Source organism: Heptranchias perlo, chromosome 28 (assembly GCF_035084215.1).
Source record: "Heptranchias perlo isolate sHepPer1 chromosome 28, sHepPer1.hap1, whole genome shotgun sequence".
Lineage (NCBI taxonomy): Eukaryota > Metazoa > Chordata > Chondrichthyes > Hexanchiformes > Hexanchidae > Heptranchias > Heptranchias perlo.
This window is the reverse complement of record NC_090352.1, coordinates 18,255,447-18,279,810: the sequence shown is the minus strand read 5'-3', so window position 1 is coordinate 18,279,810 and position 24,364 is coordinate 18,255,447. Positions and strand designations below refer to the sequence as shown.

General features: G+C 42.1%; 1 protein-coding gene across 4 annotated transcripts in view; it reads left to right on the top strand.

Annotated features, from left to right (window-relative positions):
- Window positions 1–24,364, top strand: part of auts2a (activator of transcription and developmental regulator AUTS2 a) — a 986,792-nt gene that overhangs the window by 523,342 nt on the left and 439,086 nt on the right. The window lies entirely within an intron of this gene.

Genomic DNA, 24,364 nt, shown 5'->3' with positions numbered 1-24,364 from the left:
TGCTGCAGTGCATCCTGTGGATGGTACACACTGCAGCCACAGTGCGCCGGTGGTGAAGGGAGTGAATGTTTAGGGTGGTGGATGGGATGCCAATCAAGCGGGCTGCTTTGTCCTGGATGGTGTCGAGCTTCTTGAGTGTTGTTGGAGCTGCACTCATCCAGGCAAGTGGAGAATATTCCATCACACTCCTGACTTGTGCCTTGTAAATGGTGGAAAGGCTTTGGGGAGTCAGGAGGTGAGTCACTCAACGCAAAATACGAAGCCTCTGACCTGCTCTTGTAGCCACAGTATTTATGTGGCTGGTCCAGTTAAGTTTCTGGTCAATGGTGACCTCCAGGATGTTGATGGTGGGGGATTCGGCGATGGTAATGCCGTTGAATGTCAAGGGGAGGTGGTTAGACTCTCTCTTGTTGGAGATGGTCATTGCCTGGCACTTGTCTGGCACGAATGTTACTTGCCACTTATCAGCCGAAGCCTGGATGTTGTCCAGGTCTTGCTGCATGCGGGCTCGGACTGCTTCATTATCTGAGGGGTTGCGAATGGAACTGAACACTGTGCAATCATCAGCGAACATCCCCATTTCTGACCTTATGATGGAGGGAAGGTCATTGAAGAAGCAGCTGAAGATGGTTGGGCCTAGGACACTGCCCTGAGGAACTCCTGCAGCAATGTCCTGGGGCTGAGATGATTGGCCTCCAACAACCACTACCATCTTCCTTTGTGCTAGGTATGACTCCAGCCACTGGAGAGTTTTCCCCCTGATTCCCATTGACTTCAATTTTACTAGGGCTCCTTGGTGCCACACTCGGTCAAATGCTGCCTTGATGTCAGGGGCAGTCACTCTCACCTCACCTCTGAAATTCAGCTCTTTTCTCCATGTTTGGACCAAGGCTACAATGAGGTCTGGAGCCGAGTGGTCCTGGCGGAACCCAAACTGAGCATCGGTGAGCAGGTTATTGGTGAGTAAGTGCCGCTTGATAGCACTGTCGACGACACCATCCATCACTTTGCTGATGATTGAGAGTAGACTGATGGGGCAGTAATTGGCCAGATTGGATTTGTCCTGCTTTTTGTGGACAGGACATACCTGGGCAATTTTCCACATTGTTGGGTAGATGCCAGTGTTGCAGCTGTATTGAAACACCTTGGCTAGAGACGCAGCTAGTTCTGGAGCACAAGTCTTCAGCACTATAGCTGGGATGTTGTCGAGGCCCATAGCCTTTGCTGTATCCAGTGCACTCAGCAGTTTCTTGATATTACGTGGAGTGAATCAAATTGGCTGAAGACTGGCTTCTGTGACGGTGGGGATATTGGGAGTCGGCTGAGATGGATCATCCACTTGGCACTTCTGGCTGAAGATGGTTGCAAACGCTTCAGCTTTGTCTTTTGCACTCACGTGCTGGACTCCGCTATCATTGAGGATGGGGATGTTTACAGAGCCTCCTCCTCCCATTAGTTGTTTAATTGTCCACCACTGTTCACGACTGGATGTGGCAGGACTGCAGAGCTTTGATCTGATCCGTTGGTTGTGGAATCGCTTAGCTTTGTCTTTGGCATGTTGCTTCCGCTGTTTAGCATGCATGTAGTCCTGAGTCGTAGCTTCACCAGGTTGGCACCTCATTTTTAGGTACAGCTGGTGCTGCTCCTGGCATGCTCTTCTACATTCCTCATTGAATCAGGGTTGATCCCCTGGCTTGTTGGTAATGGTAGAGTGAGGAATATGCCAGGCCATGAGGTTACAGATTGTGCTGGAATACAATTCTGCTGCTGCTGATGGCCCACAGCTCCTCATGGATGCCCAGTTTTGTGCTGCTAGATCTGTTCTGAATCTATCCCATTTAGCACGGTGATAGTGCCACACAACACGTTGGATGGTGTCCTCAGCGTGAAGACGGGATTTCGTCTCCATGAGGACAGTGCAGTGGTCACTCCTACCAATACTGTCATGGACAGATGCATTTACGACAGGTAGATTGGTGAGGACGAGGTCAAGTAAGTTTTTCCCTCGTGTTGGTTCACTCACCACCTGCCGCAGGCCCAGTCTGGCAGCTATGTCCTTCAGGACTCGGCCAGCTCGGTCAGTAGTGGTGCTACCGAGCCACTCTTGGTGATGGACATTGAAGTCCCCCACCCAGAGTACATTCTGTGCCCTTGCTACCCTCAGTGCTTCCTCCAAGTGGTGTTCAACATGGAGGAGGACTGATTCATCAGCTGAGGGAGGACAGTAGGTGGTAATCAGCAGGTTTCCTTGCCCATGATTCACCTGATGCCATGAGATTTCGTGGGGTCCAGAGTCAATGTTGAGGACTCCCAGGCCCACTCCCTCTTGATTGTATATCACTATACCGCCACCTCTGGTGGGTCCGTCCTTCCGGTGGGACAGGACATACCCATGGATGGTGATGGAAGAGTCTGGGACGTTGGCTGAAAGGTATGATTCTGTGAGTATGGCTACATCAGGCTGTTGCTTGACTCGTCTGTGGGACAGCTCTCCCAATTTTGGCATAAGTCCCCAGATTTAGTGAGGAGGACTTTGCAGGGTTGACTGGGCTTGGTTTGCCTTTGTCGTGTCCGGTGCCTAGTGGTCCGATGCCTGGTGGTCCGTCCGGTTTTATTCATGTGACTTTTTTTATCGAGATTGTACAACTGAGTGGCTTGCTAGGCCATTTCAGAGGGCAATTAAGAATCAACCACATTGACTGTGGTTCTGGAGTCACATATAGGCCAGACCGGGTAAGGACGGCAGGTTTCCTTCCCTAAAGGACATCAGTGAACCAGATGGGTTTTTACAACAATCCGATAGTTTCATGGCCACCATTACTGAAGACTTGCTTGACTAATGAAAAGTACTTGTTACAAAATGGTTCTTTGAATTCTTGGTTCAGAGATAATGGTCCTCAGGGAAACGGGGAGGGAGCAGGGGCGCGTGTCAGCAGCCGGGAAACCCAGAAATGCCGGTATGGTGGAGGTCCTGCCAAATTTAACTACGGGGCCTCATTCGAATTTTTTTACTGCATTTCCCGCCTGGTAGCTGGCCAGATTGAGAGGCTGGAAAGCGGTCCCCGGCAATTGAGAAAATCAGGGGACATGGGGGGGTGCGGGTTCGGAGTGTCGTGTGTGGGGGATGGAGGGAGGGAGATATTGAGGGGGGAGGGGAGAGATCGCGGAGGGGAGAAATCGCCGGGGGGGAGAGGTCACAGGGCGGGGCGGGGGTTGGGGGAAAGAGACCGCGGGGGTGGGGAGAGACCACCGGGGTGGGAGAGAGAGATCGTAGTGTAGAGATAGAGATCGCGAGGGAGAGATTGAGATCATGGGGGGGAGCTCACAGCGGGGAGGGTCTGACTATCGCTGGGGGGCTGGCAGATCGTGGGGGGGATCGGCCATGCACAGGGAAGGAGAGACGGCGGCAGAAAATTTGCTTGAGGGGCCAGGGGAAGCTCTCCTGCTCCTCCTGGCCCACAACCAGTGTTGGAAGAGCATGTATCTGCTGGATCCAGCAGTTCTCGCCTCCCTTCAGCTGCCGGGTTTCCCAAGTCCTGGGAAACCCGGCCCGCGGCCGTTAAATTCAAATGGCTGCCCAAATCTGAGGAACGGAGCCTCATTTAAATATTAAAATCATTGACCCACCTCTCCTGAGCAAGTTACTCAGACGCCCCCAAACCCGTCGCGGTTAAACCAGAAGTAGACGCGTTTACGGCAGCTCGGGGGGTGGGCTTCGCATTTTTAACAATTTAACACCCCCCCCCCCCCCCACCTCGACCTTCTCCCGCCCATCATGGAGGGGGTATAATTCCCCCCAATGTATTTCTTAAAGACACTCAACTCAGTCGAAGGACGTTTCTGTCACAAACATTGTCAGTCGTACCTTTTGAGATGTGAGGGGTCACCTGGTTTGCTGCACCTTTAAAACGTCGTGCCATCGTTTAGATAGGCATACCAACACATTCACATTCAACAAGAGATTCATGCACAAGGTCACACTTTCAAACTGTGTTAATACCCAACATTTTGATTGCTTCTCCTCCCTTGAGAATGAGAGAAACCAAGGGAATTCCTGGAAAGCAGCACTGTTCCATCCGCAGTGGTAGTGAAAGCTCTTTATTGAACTTTGAACCGTGTTTTTGGTGTGAGGCGATGCCTCAAATATATGGCAACCTAAAATTTGCCCAATGCTCTGAATTTAGAGCTAAGCTAGAAAATGGCTGCTGCTGATTAATTTGTAATACGGCCAAATTTTCTGGCCTTGTTTCCATGCTTAAGGTAATAAATAGAGCAGCTGCGTTGATGAAACAACGCATCATTTTCAAAACTAATAGGGTATTGGGAACGTGTTGCACAGTAATTTAAGGGCAAGAGGGTGAATTGTGTTGATATTTGCACAGTTCAAATTGGACACTTTTTGTATGTACCAAACCAAATAAACCCTAAATCGATGATTTACACTGGATGTTTTGAAAGCCTGACTACCTGAATGATATATAGGGTAACAGATACTTTGCGTGTTCAAGGGTATTAAAGAGGTCAAATTGTGTTAGAAACAGCAAAATTAAAGATTTGGGTGATTTATGTAAGTTAAATAAACCTGAGAGGCGTCATAGACTTGAAGCACACTGCTAAGTAATTTTGCTGTTGTGTACAAAATATAAAAAATATGTATGTATATTTTAAAATTACAGTTGAAGTAAGTGACAAAGAATCTGGCTGAGGAGTTAAATGGTGTAGGAGCAAGACTTGATAAAAGGTTGAGTATTGAAGTGAGGCAGAACAGTTTGTGACACCCCAACTGAAATAATACAATGTCGTGTGACACATGACAAAAATAATATGCCCTTTGGTTTGCTCTGTGATACTGATGTAGATACTGTCAGGTTAAAAAAAAAAACATGTCTTATTAAATCTCTCTCTGTAGCTCAGTAGCAGATCCCTCCTCAACACTCCACACACCTACACACTATTTTTAACACAAAGGTCAGCATGAGTGGGATCTTCCACTGGCAGCTAAAACGTTCTCCACCTTGTGCGATTACTGGGCAGGAGTTGGGTGAAGGAACATCTTGGGTTGCGTAGTACGGGATTACCCCTTAGCCTATTTTGAAATAAGCCTACACTGGAATTTATGAAGGATTCACATCAGTTTGAACGAGGAAATATTACTCACCAGATCAGACTTGTATGGGCTGAAATTGCTCTTTTTTTGTTACAAATGAAACTGTGAAGGTTCAGAACAATACAATACACTATGCAGTATAAGAATGTTTTTTGAAATACATACATCGAGTCTTAGCGGGCCGGTTGATTTTCCTTCTTATCTTCCATGAAAACAACAATGTTCACAAAGAGTTACCTTTATTCTGCTCATGTGGCCGCCCGATGCAGTAATCAGCCCTTTGGGGTTTTCTGTCAAACGTCTCCTGTACAGAACGTGAGCCTTTTGGAATATTTGAGCCTCTTCGATGTACTCTCTATGATGGTTCTTTCCACCAGCAAAAAAACTTCTGCTAAAAAAGCCTAATTTCCTTTGAAAGGATTGTCAATCAATCATGACTCAACAAAACTATTTCTCTTAGATTCAATTACAGTATTACAAAAACACCAGTAAAGTGTTGAGGAAGTAGATGCCTATTGCCCAAAATCCAAGCTAATTTAATACCTTTGTGACTGCAGACTAGGGATTTAACGCTTGTTGATACACCACCTATGTAACTGTAGACCTTGGGATGAATAAAATTCGTCATTCTCAAAAATGTAAAATATCTAATATAATTCACACAGTTCCAAAGGAACTTCTTAAGTATCAGTCAGCCTGTCTGCTCATGTCTGACTTCATCTTGAGTTTAAGACGAGAGAAACTGAGCTACAAGTACTTCTAAAAACCATATATACAATCATAATGGGACAAACATTTGTCAGAGACCACACCTTTGTTATTGGACACAGGGTATTGTAAGTCCCTCACTCTTTTTACAGTTGTTATTTATCTGTTATTTATTGATGTTTCCACTTGTGGGGGAGTTCAAATCTAATGGCCATAAATATAAGATAGTCACTAATAAATCCAATAAGGAATTCAGGAGAAACTTCTTTACCCAGAGAGTGGTTAGAATGTGGAACTCGCTACCACAAGGAGTAGTTGAGGCAAATAGCACAGATACATTTAAGGGGAAGGTTGATAAGTACATGAGAGAGAAAGGAATAGGAGGATATGTTGATGGGGTGAGATGAAGTAAAGTGGGAGGAGGCTTGTGTGGAGCATAAACACTGGCATAGACCTGTTGGGCTGAAAGGCCTATTTCTGTACTGTAAATACAATGCAATATTATGTATCTAAAGTTCTTTCTTGACAGAAAAATTAGTCTTTAAAAATAACTGGACTTCTTTTGAACTCGTGTATTTTACTCAGATATGTGTGCTTTTATGGGGTCCTGACCTGTTTTACCTTTTTGCTTACTAAGACTGGAAAACAGCAGTGTTGAACTGCCTTTTTTTGTCTGCTGGAATGTTTCTATCCCAAAGCCAAATGGTCCATTTCTAATTCTGAGTTACGATGCTGATTTTGCCGGTGGAATGTGCAGCCGGGTCACCTGGTAGTAGGTGATCTCCTGATATTGGAGTTGAGGAGTTAATGTGTCTTGTGGAGTCAGACTTGCCCAAAGAGCTGTGAAATCCACCTGGTTTGTACCCTACTTGACTAAAAATGCTCATTATTGAAAAGTAGAACATGTTTATTTTGAAGTCTTGCTATTCTTCATTGATATGCCCACACATGCAATAAAAAAATACCATCCAGACCTATTACTGTTGCAAAGATATTGCCTCGGCAAATGCTAAACCTATTCAATATTCACACGGTTTAATGTACTCCAACAATTTTTCTGTGCTGTTTGGCTTCATCCAGATGCTGATTGCTTATGGCAGCCCAGTAATGTGTTATCAGCACAGGTTACCCAGTACTTGTTGGTTGCGGCCTAACATTGTATGAGACATAGTGTCATTTTGAAATTGTTTGATAGCGGTGATACTACAGTTATGTTGGGCAGCAACAACTGCAGAGGTCAGAGGGTGCCTGATGAAAGTATTACACCGAGAAGGCAGGAATGCATGTGGAATGTTAAGCAGCAGAGGCGTATCACCTGTGGTAAATGCATTGTGCTTTAGCCTGTGAATATTTCAGGAACACACAGAGCCTCGTTCCATGTGTATGCTGCCAATGAACTGTAATTGTGTCAGTTGCATTTAAAGACCCATTATTCTCATTCATTTGTTGCAAATGTACCAGTTTCTGTGTGAGCATCTTGTTTCTGCTGTAACCAATTGGTTTACCACTGGAGCTCTAACTCTTGTGTGAAACACATACTCGGAGAGTCTCAGAGGTGGAACTTTTGTAAAAATATATATTTTTATGGAGATCTTACTTTTCAGACTGTACACACCATATTTCTTGTGAAAATGATGACAAATCCTAGGCATCGACTTGGGTGCTCTGGCACCCAAGTTAAGTCGTAACTGAGACCTGGAACGAGGAGTTCCTGAGGACATAAATCAAGAACAGCCATGAACTCTTCATTTATGGAACTTGATCAGATCAATGACCATATTGCTGGTTAGGCTGAGATCAGCTAACTCAGCACAGACTGGGAAGATCCATTCTAATGAATTAATCTTGTTAATTTCCTCAGTGGGAGCATTAGCACAGAACTGTACAACAAAATGGTTTACTTCAAGTTCCTTTGGGACTGCACCAATTTGCAAAAATATTTTGATGTTTTTCAAGATTTAGTCATTTTCTTGATCACTAGAAAAATTCTGATAGTAATTAGCACAGGACTGCCTCGATGGCTTATTGAGCACGGTGTAGTATTGAACTTTTCAGACCAAATAGGCCGTATCTTTGATTCCCAGTCTGTGTTGAATTAGCTGGAACAGTCATGGAGACGTTACAATTTCCTTTCCTTCCTGGTCCAGGGGAAGGAAAGATCAGCCAGGATTATGCACTCCTGATTGTTATCCAGTGACTTGCTGGAAAGTGTTCATGTCTCGATGCCAGGTAATGATAGAATTAAGCTTGGCTGTAATCTTCACCGAGATTACACATTCCGGCAGCGCTCACTATCTCGGCCCACACATTGGGCAAAGTACCTGAGGCCTACTGGAGTTGAAGAACCATACCCTAGAATGAGTGACAGCCTTCAGGACAGGAAAGGGGGAAAAACAATTGGCATGAACAATTGAAGAATGCAATATTCTGCTTAAATAATGCATATGAAACTAATGCCGAATATCATGGAATACAGTAAGAATAAATTACTCAAACTTTTTTTTGTAATTGAACTTAATTTAGTCCATTGGGATTTTTTTGGATGTTTCATAAAACATAGAAAATAGGAGCAAGAGTAGTCCATTCAGCCCTTCAGGCCTGCTCCGCCATTCAAAATGATCATGGCTGATAGTCTAACTCCGTACCCTGTTCTCGTTTTTTCCCCATATCCCTTGATCCCTTTAGCATTAAGAAATATATCTATTTCCTTCTTGAATACATCTAATGACTTGGCCTCCACTGCCTTCTGTGGTAGGGAATTCCACAGGTTCACCACCCTCTGAGTGAAGAAATTTCTCCTCATCTCTGCTCTAAATGGCATACCCCGTATCCTGAGACTGTGACCCCTGGTTCTGGACTCCCCAGCCATCGGGAACATCCTCCCTGCATTTAGTCTGTCGAGTCCTGTTAGAATTTTATATATTTTGATGAGTTCACCTCTCATTCTTCTAACCTCTAGTGAATATAGGCCTAGTCGACCCAATCTCTCCTCATACGCCAGTCCTGCCATCCCAGGAATCAGTCTGGTAAACTTTCGTTGCACTCCCTCCATGGCAAGGACATCCTTCCTCAGATAAGGAGACCAAAACTGCACACAATACACCAGATGTGGTCTCACCAAGACTCTGTATAACTGCAGTAAGACATCCCTGCTCCTGTACTCAAATCCTCTTGCAACGAAGGCCAACATACCATTCGCCTTCCTAACTGCTTGCTGCACCTGAATGCTCGCTTTCAGCGACTGGTGTACAAGGACACCCATGTCTCGTTTTCCCAATCTATCACCATTCAGATAATAATCTGCCTTTCTGTTTTTACAACCAAAGTGGATAACCTCACATTTATCCACGTTATACTGCATCTGCCATGTTATAGAGTCATAGAGTTATACAGCACGTATAGAGGCCCATCGTGTCCGCGCCGGCCATCAAGCCCAGTCTAATCTAATCCCATATTCCAGCATTTGGTCCGTAGCCTTGTATGCTATGGCATTTCAAGTGCTCATCCAAATGCTTCTTGAATGTTGTGAGGGTTCCTGCCTCCACAACCCTCTCAGGCAGTGAGTTCCAGACTCCAACCACCCTCTGGGTGAAAAAGTTCTTTCTCAAATCCCCTCTAAACCTCCCGCCTTTTACCTTGAATCTATGCCCCCTTGTTATAGAACCCTCAACGAAGGGAAAAAGCTCCTTAGTATCCATCCTATCTATGCCCCTCATAATTTTGTACACCTCAATCATGTCCCCCCTCAGCCTCTTCTGCTCCAAGGAAAACAAACCCAATCTTCCCAGTCTCTCTTCATAGCTGTTCTTGTCCATTCACCCAACTTGTCTTTTCAAACTTTAAAATAATATAAAACTTTTCATATTGTATTCCCCAGCTGCAGAGCACTGGACAGTCAGAGGCTCTGAATTTGTATCTTGCCATTGACTGTGAATTTATCTGCCTTCTTTTATTAAATTTTGTCAGTTCTTAGTCGTCTCCTTGAGAGATCACTTGAGAGAAAGAGAATCACTTCTTTTTGGGGACGCTGGGCAGGTAGGAAAGGAAAAACTGATCCTTAAAGTGTATCTCCTTTTGGCTGATCAGAGTGTAACGCTCACTGTAAGTGTGGAATGTTGTGAGGGTTCCTGCCTCCACAACCCTCTCAGGCAGTGAGTTCCAGACTCCAACCACCCTCTGGGTGAAAAAGTTCTTTCTCAAATCCCCTCTAAACCTCCCGCCTTTTACCTTGAATCTAATCTTAGTGTGAAGTGTAATGGCATACGACATCATTGGAGCTCCAAGGTGAAGAGAATTAGGAAAATTCCAGTCAACCAACTTGGCTGCCAAAGTGACAGCCAATTAAACCATCTAGTGGCAATCTGCCTCCAAAGCATTCTTAGTGGGATACCCATTCCTATGATATTCTCTCTCCATCTTTACCTTTACTTTCTACAATTGTGTGGAAGGAAATACAAAGTGTGTTTGTTGGGGAAATCTCAGTAATAGTACTGTAGTATTAAAAATGGAAAATTTGAATTATTTTTTATGCCGTTATCAAAATACAATAATTTCATATGTAAAGAAAAACAAACTTGCATTTACATAGCGCCTTTCATGACCTCAGGATGCCCCAAAGCTCTTTACAGCCAATGAAATACTTTAGAAATGTAGTCACTGTTGTAATGTAACTATACTGTTACTAAACTTGGATTGCTATCAGAAGAGGTATTATTAACTTTTCACTGCTCCAGTTAATCATGTATAAGCTATCGGCCTCTACTTAAATGTGCAAATAAAAAGTACAAGGATCAGACAAGTCAGAACTCATTTTTCTTTTTATTCCATATCCCCAGAAGCTCTTAATTGCTGTGTTTTTCTTCCTTTTCCGCTATGAAGCTTCATTTGTTCCAGCCTGCAGATTTTGTAATTTAAAGCTTCATTTAGCCCATGGAGACATTGTTGGGGGCTTTGTACTGGGAAAAGCAGAAGACGTCAACTTGACAGACTTCTTAAGAGGTGCTAACTGCTGGCTTCACTTTTTAAAGAGGCACTATATATATTTTTTGAAGATCTTGAAAGCCAGCTCATAAACTTAATCCTCCCTTAGCACATGCTGCTTTGTGTGAAAGTTCAGTGTGTAACATTGCAGTTTTTTTTAATGTAAGGAACTGATAACCTCCCTTGTCCTGCCTTGTTTGCGAACTTATAGGATAGTATGTGATTAGGAAGTGATTTTGAAAAGCAAGGAGAAAAGGAGGCTTTACAATTAAAACTGTAAAGGAAGTGAGAGATTGACCTAAATGAATTATAATGAGGGTAGGGTTTTCTATTTTAGTGAAGTTTTAAATCTGTTCTTAATATGTAATATGTGTTTATGATTTAGTTACAAATATTTGAATAAATATTGTGTTTGACTGTATGTTATGGGGTATTGGTTTCTGTAATAATTAATTATAACCCGAAGATTTAACAGTCCTGGTTATAATTAAGTGCTTCGGGAACATATTTTTGTATAGACAGCAAACAATTAAGAGATGAACAAAAAGCCAAATACTGCAGTTGCTGGAAATCTTAAACAAAAACAAAAAATCCTAATTAAGAGAATGAACTGATTAAATATCAGTTTGACTCAGCTGGTAGCACTGCCCCCTTGAACCAGAAGGTTGTGGGTTCAAGCCCTGTTCCAGGACTGAAACAAATCATGTAGACTGATACTCCAGATTAATACTGAAGGAGGGGCTGCATTGCTGGAGGTGATATTGTTCAGATGAGATTTAGGCCCTCTGTGCCTGTTCTGGTCATTCAAGTCAATGTTAAGGATCCTACTGCACTCTGCAAAGAGCTCTCTCGATATACAGGCCAACAATTCTCCCTCAACCAATGCCATCAAAAACAGATGAACTGCTCAGTTGTCTCATTGCTGTTTGTGGGATCTTGCTGTGTGCAAAATGGCTGCTGTATTCACCTATAGAATAATAATAATTGCACTTCAAAAATGCAGTTATTGTATGAAGTGCTTCGAGGCATTTCTAAGAGATGTGACAAGATGCTGTATAAATACAAGTCTGCCTTTTCCAGTAAACAATATGGGGTAGACGTTCTGCTCACCAGCCCACAGTTTTCCCTCCATTAAAGGGAATGGGCTTAAGATCGGAGGTTGGCGTGTGCAGAAGTGAAATTTGTACCCCTGTTTCTACTTATGATTGAATACAGCAACACTCGTATCGCAGACATAAAACTTAATGCAGGCACCCTGGGCGCACAGTGGTGGAATAGCAGGGACAGTTTCTGTGAAGAAATAAGATTGAAATCATTAGCTGAACTGGCCATTACAAAAGTCACTCTGGAGAGAGATTTCCTTGGTTCACTATTTGCAAAACCATGTGTATTTTCTGCACTGCCTGTTTATGATTTTGCTACAGAGGAAATCTCCCCCTCAGTACGTTTTGAAGCTCTGAATATTTCAAAAAATCTGAATCAAACCTGCAGCATTCTTTTTTTTAGCACCCACCCCCTCCAACCCCCATTATTATTTGAGAAGTGAAGCTTTACAGCTGGACTACATAAAACTCTAGGATACATTTGAAAAAATTGCTGTGGGGGAAATAGCTGGTACAGCAACAGCCTCCCTTCAATGCAGCAAAACAAAGAGTGTTCTAAGTGCATCATGTGCATTTATTTGTGAAGAAAATAATTTCATAGTGTGGAATTGAAGCATAATTATCATATACACCTGCATAAAGGATGGTAATGTGGCTTCAGAGACTGTTAATATGGCTTGCCTCAGTAATTTCTTCCACAAATTTGAATTCAAAGCTAATATGAACTAGCTTGAGGCAAAACATGAACCTTCTTTTTGACTAATTTATTTTTCATTAAAAACAGATCTCTAGAGGTGCCATTGCTTCCCTTTGGAAAGGTAGCATGTAACATATTATCATCCCCAAGCTTCAATGTACAGGCAGCATGATAAACTTCCAAATAATTTCAATTAACCTGATTTCTCGATTACAGATCATGATTTATAACAGCAGCCAAAGAAACCCAGAAAAAAATACTGCTTGGGGTGGTTTCCAAAGAAAGACCCAGTTTCACCCCTGCCTGTTTTTCCCAAGTGAGGAATTTTAAAAAGTACAGTATTGTACTTGGTAATGTGGGAAATGTTCTAGTTAAGAACGTACATCATTTAAAGTGTGGGAACTCGGGTTTCTGTTGAGAAGAAGAGAAACTCCTGAGTGGCAGGAGAAAGACACAAACTTCTGCTTTGATGACTGTGCTTGGTCCTGATTCTGCCACTGGGCATTTCATTAGGAATAGATTTTAAACAGTCTAATTTTAATCTAGATATTTTGGCTGCAGCTTTTCTGTAATAATGGCACCCATTTAGCATTCCTCCTGTTGGAAAGATGTCTTCAAAGAGCAGAAAATGGACATTGAGTTGGAGAGAAGTAGAATGGCATTAGGGAATGAGGTTGAAAGAATGAAGAGAAATGTTTTTTTTTAGAGGACCTGTGAAAGCAAGGAAGAAGTTGAAGAGGGCAGGAGCCACCATCTATGGTAGAGCACAGGGAACAGGGTTGAAGGGTACAAGCGGGGATATAGGGCTAAAGGAGGTCATTGAAATAGGTTGGGGAAAATTTTGTGGAGACTTTTTAAGGTAAGAATGAGGACTTTGAAATTGATTCAAAGCGGTGCAAAGAGTCAGTGGAGCCTGGTGAGGAGCAGGATGAAGAAAGTGTGGCTTTGAAAAAAGATGCAGAGCAATGGGGGTGATTTATGAGAACCAGAAATGAAAAGGCTAGGATGAATACAGTTCAAATTCTTAAAGGGAAATAAAGTAAAAGCAGAAAATTCTTCCACATGAATTTGACAGACAGGACAAGAAAAAAGATAACCATGAATGTTGGAAATCTGAACTAAAAACAGAAAATGTCAGAAATATAAGCACACCAAACAGGATTTGAAAGAGAAAATACATTAATATTTGAAAAGTAATATTGGAGGTACGACCCTTTATCAAAGGCATTGAAAGAAATAAATGAGGAGATCGGGGTGCATTCTTATAATCTTGTAAAGCTCACTTGATTCTGGATTAATGCTGGAGGACTAGAACGTAGCAAACATTACACCTTTATTCAAAGAAGGAAGAAAGGACAAACCAAGTTACTACAGGCCAGTAAACGTAATGTCAGTAATAGAGACACTACATTATCAGGGACTTGGAAAAGCATTAGGAAGAAATCAGCATGATTTTGTAAAAGATAAATCATGGCCAGTGAACCTAATAGAGTTCTTTGATTGAAGTTTCCTTCTCACTGTACCACCATATGGACCGGAGTTATAGGGACTTTGTGAAGTGTCTTTCTCCCTTAAAAGCTTTTCATCAAGGACACGTGGTCTATTGAGGTAGCAGACAGAGGACGATCAATGGATGTCTTGTCCATGGATTTTTAGAAAGCATTTGATAAGGTTCTGCACAATAGATTATTTTTAAATTAGGGTGCATGGAATTGAAGGCAGCCTCATGACCTCGATGAAGATTGATTGGGAAGTAGTAGGCAGGTAATTGGGATAAAACTGAACTTTCTCAGATTGGCGAGCAGTGAAAAGTGGTGTTTCCCTGCTGGATCTTAAATATTTTACTCCATGTATAAATGCATTTAGTAATAGAGAGTATATCCTGCGTAGATGATATAATAAATTGTGAAGTAAAGAACAGAAAATTACAGAAGGCTATAGGTTAAGTAAGTGAAGGGAATGATAGCATACACAGTTTAACATAGCAGAGTGTGAGGCAGTACACAGTGTATATGAGAATATCACCTTTCTTATGTTTTAAGATTTTATTTGAAGGTCATGATATAGGAAGTGTTCAAATATAGTACTACTAGCAGCACCTTGGCAATGTTACAGTCACGGATGGTTGCCTCATCCTCTGGGCATCTCTCATTGCCACCCTCTCAGTATGAGGAGAGACTTTGCTCAGCTGAGTGCTTTTCCCTCATGCCCTTGCTGAGATCAAGAACTTGGAATAAGGGAAATTTCAACATGCTACCACAGCATGATACATTGCATCAGTGGATCACCAGATCGCCAACTGGGAGAGTTTAGCGGAATTTTCCTTTCATTAAGTTCAATGGAAGGAGCTGTAAAAGCTGTTTGATCTTCCCTGCCAGATTTTCCTTTCTGTGCTCCACCCAGACAATGATGATGACAAATCTACTCCAGTGTAACCAAAACCATTTTCCCACACAACAATTTTAATGGGGCCTTTGGGTTAATTCCCTAACAAATGCATTTTCTCCCCACTCACTTGACTTCTGTTGGCTGTACACCAACAGTGGTTGAGATGGAGAAACCAGATCAACATTGCCTCTGTCAGCCCATTGCTAAAAGGTGCAAAACAGTGGTTTAGTGAGGCTCTCCTGCCAGGCTCCTCTTCACAACCACATCCCACAGTGTTACTGCAGTGATCAAGAACATAGTAATTGGAGTCTTGCAGGCACAAATGCATGCCCTGCTGTTATCTGTCACTTTGTCTTGGTGGTCCGGGGCTCGGCACCTGGGAATTTTAAAAAAATCTACATATAGAATCGTCGGTCCTTGCCAACAATAAAATGCAGCTATGATGCTGGTTGTTGAGCCTAACCTTCCTCTGTATGTTATGGAAGACAAATCTTTACAATAACAATTTCAACATAATATATAGCCTACATGCAGAAGCTTTTGTTTGAAAACTAGGGAAGCCATAACACTAAACTCGTACCAGTCAAGTTTTGTTATCGCTCGCAACGGTAATTTTGTCTTGTTTTGAAGTTCAGCCTGCATTACATAATGTTTCACTTTTCAAACATTTGTTCTCAGTTGAAGATATTGAGGGAAAGGCCAGCATTGCACACGTGCAGAAATATCTTTTGACTTGATGCATAATCTGTATTATGTTCAAGGCGTTCATGGTCAATAAATTGATGAGCCTAGTTAATTTCAATCTGGCAGGAAAGCTTGTAATAGCAAATTTACGGATTAACCCTCCATTTTAGAATGTCCTACTTAAGTGAAGAGCCCATGTTCTATCAAAATGTGCAAGCGCATTGGGGTATTTAAAACAATGAATTGAAAAATTGGGAGGACCTCGAATCCGATTTGCCTTTCTGTAGAGCAAGACTCAATGCTACAAATGCCAACTTGTGAAATCTGTCCCTCTATATTTTTCAAGCAAGATTTTTGACACCTTCACGGACAGAGGGTGTGGCGGTCTGTACCAATTATGAAAACTGATGGTGAACTGTTCATAATCACTGTCAGTTGCATTTGCAAGGTGAATTTGCAAAATACTCTTTGTCGCCTGTTCACGTGTGTACGTTACAATCCATTCCGGTACACACTTTCGCACTTCCTTTCTTAATTTACCTTTTTGAATTGGTGATATACACAGTTTATGAAAGGTTATGTAAAGGGAAGCCCTTTTATTTGACTTCAGTCAGTTCTTTTCGTCGCCTGGCTGTGGCCTTGTGTGTGCTCTACGTTCAGTGATTTTGTTAGCTGACGAAATTTGTTTTAATCTTGTACAGTCCCATCGAGACTGCCTGGCAACATTCTACTTATAGTATTTTTTTCTTTCGTGAATTTTGCACTTAGCAAGGTAAGGCAAATCAACACTGGGGAATGTTGGTCGGACTCGAGCTGCAGGGCAAAGTTAGTCTATTCTTGATCCAACAATGTGCCTCATCCCAACCTCAGAAGTGCCCCCTGTACTGCACTAGGGTGCATTTTTCCACTTCCTACACAAGCCAACTCTTTCTGAGAGAGGATTTCTGCTTAATCAAAGGGAAAAAAAGAACTTGCATTTATGTAGCATCCTCAGGACGTCCCAAAAGCCAATGAAGTACTCTTGAAGTGTAGTCACTGTTGTAATGTATGCAAATACAGCAGCCAATTTGTACACAGCAAGGTCCCACACCTTTTTATTCCTTTTTTGAGGTGCTGGTAGAGGAGAAAGGATTGGTGTGTTTCAGCTTGGCTGTAAAGGCAATTCAGTACTCCAACAGTTAAGTCCTTGCCTACAAAGACATGACCTGAATTCTTTAGCAGAGTGACAATGAGGCAGATAAGCAGTTCTGACAGATTCGGATGATGTACTGACACACACTTCTGAGCTCATTCAAAGATAAAGTGACATTGCTGTCAAACAGAGGCAATGCAGAATGGAGGCCTCTGATGAACCTTCTAATATGGTAAATGTGGGCCTTAATTCTTCATTAAGTGGAAAAGGAGATCTCGCCGTGTAATTTTCTCCTTGCTGTCAGTTTTAAAAATTGCAATAAACCAACATTTACAGTTGAGTAGTCAGGGATTGGTTTTTTTTTATTCATTTTTTTTTAAGCCACCACAGTGGAGCCTGTGAATTCTGAGGAAATGCTGCTTCGGTGTAGAGCTATTGCCTTGGTAATCTTCAACGACGTTGAAATGTATTGGCCTCATTATGAAGCGGTGGAAGTATTAATTTCAGTAATTAGGCAATGTAGTCCCACATGAAATTTGCCATTTCAGTGCACAACGAGAGTTAGCGACAAGAAGCAAAGAAGATATACCCAGTGCTGTCCATTTTGGCTGTGTGTCCCATAGGCTGTGTACTGAAACAAACATTGAAAATCACCTCGCAAAAGAACAAAAAGAGAAATAAATCAAGACCAAGCATTATTCCTCGATGGAGTAGCATCGATGGTAGTTACAAAGACCAAAACTTGCATGTTTATGCCCCAGGTGTGACTTATTTAAACCATTGTTCTATTGCCTGGTGCACATTATATTTTCCAGTAATGCACTGCTGACAATATTCTTGTCATGCTATATAGTGACTTAGGAGCTGAAGGTATATCGCACCACCTGATACCACGGCCATTAAGATCTTCATGCTAGCTGCTGCCTAATCACAGTTATATTTTTGTCATTTGCCCTACGAAATGTGGGGAAATAGCATCAAAATATGGTGCAGAAAGCACACATCTGATTCTCTAATATTGTGTCGTATTGGATTTGCTCTAGTTTTGATTTCATATTCAGTAGCATCACATTATTTTAGTTTGGGATGGGTTAATTTTAGAGGTGGGAATACTCTTTTTGTTTTCGATCCAGCCACCACAAAAAGTTGAATCCACTGCAGTGAGTTTTGATGAATTAATCAGTTAAATGCTGAGGTATTCAGTATGGTCTGACTAATAATAATATCATTTTGTAAGACTCAGCATAATGTGATTCTGCAGCTTTCAGCAAGGTTTGCTGTTGAAGCCAGTTTTTTTTTCTAAAGGGAAAGGTCTATTCTTTCATCAGAATAACATATCTCCTCTGTCCCTTCCTTAAAAAACAGTGATTTGGTCTAAATGCTTCCTGATTTATTTGTGCTGGGGCCGCTGGCAAGTTGGTATCTGTGCAATTTATTGCTAACCATCACTTTTACATGATAGGTTTGTAACAAATATCCGACGCATATTGTTAAATTAATCTTCCATTTAAAATTAATGGAGTTAGACTCCCCAGGTTCAATGTAATTTCATGTTCATGGGCAAGGAGTAATGTGTGCTGCATATGAATGAGGCGAGGCCAAATGCCCTAATCTCCCATCACCTTGAACTCTCTGGCTAGGACGCATTCTCAGCACAAGGTAATGAGATTGTGCTTTATACTCTCCTGAGGACACAGACTCAAAGAAGCTTCTTGTCTTGTCTTCAGATATTTTGGACTCCCATCACATTTTCATAATTCTGCAGATAAAGAGATTCCATTTTTTTTTAAAATGCAGACGCAAAATGGATACTGAGCAGATGAAACAAAGTGTGCATCAATGTTTTTAAACGGGAAACATTCACATCTGCATATATTGAAGAGCAGTCATGCTTCAAAGGTCTTAAGAAAAAAATGTAACCCAAGTCTGCATCGAATTCCTTATTATTATGAGTCAGCTGATGATATAGTGACCTTCATGTGTTGGAACAAGGTCATAAATTAGGACTCTCGATCAGGGCTTCTATTTGTATTGTGTTTTCTGGGAAAGTGGAGGGAGGGAGGGATGCAGGTCGAGGATATCGTCCCCTTCCCCTCTGCCCCCCCCCCACTCCCGAAGAACATTTTAGTGGTGGGGGGAACAGTTCCCAGACTAAAGGCAAACACAACTCTGGCATTTACCATCCATACACCTCGCACATAATTCACAAATCTTCCAGGCTCCAAATTTATGCAGTTCACCTCATGACTGAATTATTTAATATATTCCATTGCTCCAAAGGTTAGAATATTTCTCCCACTTGTATTCATTTAGAAATAGATAAGATTGGTATGAATATCTAAAATGTTTTCTCCCCCCATTATGCAATTAAGCAATTGTATTTTAGTTTGTGCAATTGTATTGATCATGTTGGAAAACAAGTGCCAACATTGCAATAACCCATCAGTAATTCGTTGGTTTCAACTCCAGCCTGTGGTTCAAAGTGAACAGTAAATTGGGGTAAGTAATTCATCGGAACACAGCATCTCCCGACAATTGGCGCAAATTTCTATGCTAACTGTGTGCAGAATGAATGGCTGCCCCAAATATCACAGTTCTTGCATGAAAAATCCTGAGGGAGTCGAATTTGGTTTCACACCAGATCTAAGTGGGGTCAGTGCATGCATGCAAGAAGGTAGCAGACGGAGTATAATGTGGGAAAATGTGAGGTTATTCACTTTGGTAGGAAGAATAGAAAAACAGAATATTTCTTAAATGGTAAGAAACTATTAAATGTTGGTGTTCAGAGAGATTTGAGTGTCCTCGTACAAGAAATACAAAAAGCTAGCATGCAGGCACAGCAAGCAATAAGGAAAGCAAATGGCACATTGGCCTTTATTGCAAGGGGATTGCAGTACAAGAGTAAGGAAGTCTTACTACAATTGTACAGGGCTTTGTTGAGACCTCACCTGAAGTATTGTGTATTGTTTTGGTCTCCTTATCTAAGGAAGGATATACTTGCCTTAGAGGCGGTGCAGTGAAGGTTCACTAGATTGATTCCTGGGATGAAAGGCTTGTCCTATGAGGAGAGATTGAGTAGAATGGGCCTATACTTTCTGGAGTTTGGAAGAATGAGAGGTGATCTCAATGAAACAAATAAGATTCTGACGGGGCTTGACAGGGTAGATGCTGAAAGGTTGTTTCCCATGGCTGCAGAGTTGAGAACTAGGGGACATAGTCTCAAGGTAAGGGGTCGGCCATTTAAGACTGAGATGAGGAGGAATTTCTTCACTCGGAGGGTTGTGAATCTTTGGAATTCACTACCCCAGAGGTCTGTGTATGCTTAGTCATTGAGCATATTCAAGGCTGCGATAGATAAATTTTTGTACCGTAGGGGAATCAAGGGATATGAGGATCGGGCAGGAAAGTGGAGTTGAGGTCGTAAATCAGCCATGATCTTATTGAATGGCAGAGTAGGCTTGAGGGGCCGTATGGCCTACTCCTGCTCTGATTTCTTATGTCTTATGTCAGAGAGTGAACATGCAGTGTCAGAAGGCAGAAAGAAAGAAAGAACTTGCATTTATACAGCGCCATTCATGACCAAAGCACTTTACAGCCATTGAAGTACTTTTGTATTGTAATCTCTGTTGCAATGTAATGGGGCATGGCAGCCAATGGGTGCACAGCAAGATCCCAGAATCCATAATGAAATAAATAACCGGATCATCTGTTTTTGTGCTGTTGGTTGAGGGATAAATGTTGGCCAGGACACCAGGGGAACTCCCCCGCTCTTCTTTGAATAGTGCAATGAGATATTTTACGTTCCCCTGAGAGGACAGACAGAGCCTTTGTTTAATGTCTCATCTGAAAGACGGCAGTGCAGCACTCCCTCAGTATTGCACTGGAGTGTCAGCCTACATTAAGTGCTCAAGTCTCAGAGGGGTGGAAGGCTGGTGTAGCGAGTATGAAAGAGGGAGAGATGCAAAGTGACACTGGCATATAGCAAGCTCTCCACTGAAACATGACCATATGTGCACTGCAACTTCCAATGCAATTTTTGCTACAATAAATCATTTCCCCACACACGACATAAGTGCTGCAATTTTAGTAAGGGAAGTTGTCCATGATCCTACTTGCTATTGTGATCTCATAAGTCCCCAAAGAGTTAGGTAAATGTGAAATGATTGAGTAATTTGGACATCCTGTAGGAAATCTGTGTAATTTAAGTTATTTAGCTGTTATTGTGCCTGTGTGTCTTTTCATCAAAGTGAAGGATGACTTTTCCTTCATCTGACATCAGTAACTACTTTCAGTAAGGGATGGAACAGTCAGACACCTCCTTTACTTTGGCCTGGTATTCTGTGGTATTCCTGTGTCAACAGGTGATTTTTCCTGTAGCTCACCCCCATTTTTTTTTTATTTCCTGCATTTTAATTCGATTCTTGCCCATTGTCTTGTGTACTGTTGAATGCAAATGCACTGAGAAGTCAAAGAAACAATCAGGGGGAGTTTTAACCCACCCCATCAGGTGGGAACAGGGCAGACGAGCAGTTAAAATGGCCTGGGAGAGCTTACTGCTCCGTTCCCACTCGATTCCCGCCGGCCGCATTTTAACCGTCATTCGGAACCCGATAGCATTTTAATGGCCTACTGAGCAAGGTGCCTGCCACAGGTACGCCAGTCAGTGAAACCTGGCGGGGAAGAAGAGAAGGCCCACTATGATGAGTTTAGAAATTTTCCTTAGTGTGGCTTGGAGGAGCAGGAGTGTTCCTCTCGGCTCCACAAGGAGAGTTTGGGATTCTGCTGCCCGGGCCTCCTCCCCTTCCCACCTGCGAAACGGCCCTGATCTCACCCCCACCCTCACCCCCCAACTTACCTTGGTGCCAGTGGGGAACTTCTGGGCCTTGCGATTTTGACCTGCCCAAAGTCAGCTGGTTGCAGGCTGCTTGCTGGAGGGATGCGAATGAGGCCGTATCATTAAGATCGGCTGAGGTTTCCTACGGAGATTCCCAGGCGGGCAGGCTATCAGCTCCTTCCTCCGGTTTCCCACCCAGGAGTTAAAATCCACCCTAACAAAGATGTTCCAAACCTAAGCCTAGATTCTCCTATTGCAGTTGGTTTAAGGTAATGCCTGTAGAAAATCTAGGCTTTAGTGTTTTCAACTTTGTGGAAAAATTCTGTGCACAATCTGTGGTTATGTTGTTGTACTTCACATTTACAGTTTACTTTTGTGTTACTTCTCTCTTTTCATTACCTTTACTTCTCCTTGCTGATAATTTCCCTTTGTTTGCTTCTTTCCTTCTAACTTTCTTTTTCTTTCTATCTCTTTTCTCATGCTCTCTTTCCCTTCTCTCTGTTTTTTTCATTCTGTCAGCATTACAGTGCATGTCTCATGTCCATGTTGACAGATCAGGTCCCCCATGGAGGACCCAGGCAACAGTGGCCCCTTCTCTTGGACATGTTGGAACATATGGAGCTGAGTACATCTCAAATCAGACCGTTTATGAATAGGGGGCTATTGTTTTAAGCTGCGATGGACCATCGCTTTATACTGTGGCCAGTTTTCAGCAAAAGTCCATGCAGGTTCAGGAAACATTGAGAAACTTTGCTCACATATAGGTGGAATACAGGAATCTCTTATAAATAAGAGTGCTGAATGTGCCTCAGCCTTGAGCTCTGTTACTCCGGTGATGTGGTATTTATGTTTCCTACATTTTCTTCTTGTGGCCTTTAGTGTATTTGTCTGAGTTGTCGTTTAAAACCTAAGTGTTGTTAAGGGAGATATCTGTACACTTACAGGTGTCTCTCCATCTTCTTTGCTTTGTGCTTTAAGATTACTACCCAGAGGTAACCAAGGAATAGACATTTTATGCTGAATTCCCTTTTGTGTGATATTGTGAATGGGGATAGATGGCTATAGTCTGAATTTATGATGTGACTGGAGCTGACCTTCATGGTGGCACTGAAGAGGGATTCTGCACAAAATGTCTTCTCTCAAGATGCCTCTGACCAACAGTTTTAAAACATAAAACAAAGGAACAAAGACAGAACGAGAACAGTGAGTGTGCAGCTGTCTCCCTTTATCGAATTTTTGTTTGTGTGGCATTTCAGAGACACTTCTTTTTAAGGTGAGTCTAGTAGGTCAAAATTTGCATGGGGATTATACATCATGAATTGATTTTTAGTGCCCCCAATCAAATTGCACACCTGAATCCATAATAAAAGTTTATAGTCTGTTTAAGAAATTCAATACTTATATAAGAATTCTACACTTAGAAAAAAATATAATTATTGTGTCTCAGTTAGTATTTAGTTAGTGATGCTGGAACTGAATCTTGATTAAAACGTTGATAGATATCAAGATGTTTTGCAAGAACTTCTGAACTAACATGCAGGACTGATTGAGAAGGGCAATGGAAACTTAAAATATTGCACAACTTTTAATGCCCAGAATAGGCTTATAGTATTGTGTAGTTTTACCAAAACTTGGTTCAGTCTCGCATATTGGGAGAGAATAGGAAGTGATATGGTAAATTGGGATTCATTTTTTTTAAATGTTGACATTATTTCTGAAACGTTAATACACATGTACTTAGCAGGTGCAAATGATTTACATTCTGTTCACATGGTGCCTCATAACATCAAGCATGTTGGTTAGGCTGTTGTGTACTTGGGTGGTGTTGCGGCAATGGCTGGGGAAGAAGGTCAGATGGGTGGGTGAGCATATTAGCCTGGGCTATACCAAGTCTCTCAGGGGTTCAAGGATCAGACATCACTCTCATTCACCAGTCTGCGTTTGGATCAGATATATTTATCCAGGGTCAATTGAAACATGGTGTTCTGATCAGACTACTGATATAGGTGGTAGCATCTTCCTTTGTTCAAAAGTTATTCATTGGCTGTGAAATGCTTCGGGACGACCTGAGGATGTGAAAAGTGCTAAATCAATGTAAGTTCTTAACTTTCTTTCTCTCTTGACTGAATGTTACTGTATCACCATAGAAAACAGATTAACTGATTGATCTCGTTGCTGTTTGTGAATGATATCAATGTGCAAAATGGCTGCCATTGAACCATAGAGGTTTACAGCAGAGGAGGTTATTCAGCCCATTGTGTCTGACTCTTTGCTAGAGCAATCCAAAATTAATCCCACTTCCCCACTCTTTTCCTCTACTTCAAATGTTTATCCAATTTTCCCATAAAAGATCCAATGGTCTCCACCTCAATCATTCCATGTGGCAAAACATTCCAAGCTCCACAACTCATTGCATGAAAAAAATTCTCCTACCATCTCTCCTCGTTCTCTTAGTGACCGTTTTAAATTGATGATCCCTCATCACTAACTCCCCAGTGAGAGAGTGAATAGGGAAAGGCTATTTCCTATCAAAATCCTTCATAATTTTGAAAACCTCCTTTAAATCTCCTCTTAGCCTTCTCTGCTGTACTGGAAATAGTGCCACGATGCCTACTTAGCAATAATCACTGCACTCCAACAGTAATCCATTATATATGGGCTGTTTTGACATGTTTGAGAGATGTGATAACATGTTTTATAAATGTAAGTATTTCTTTCTGGTAATTCAAAA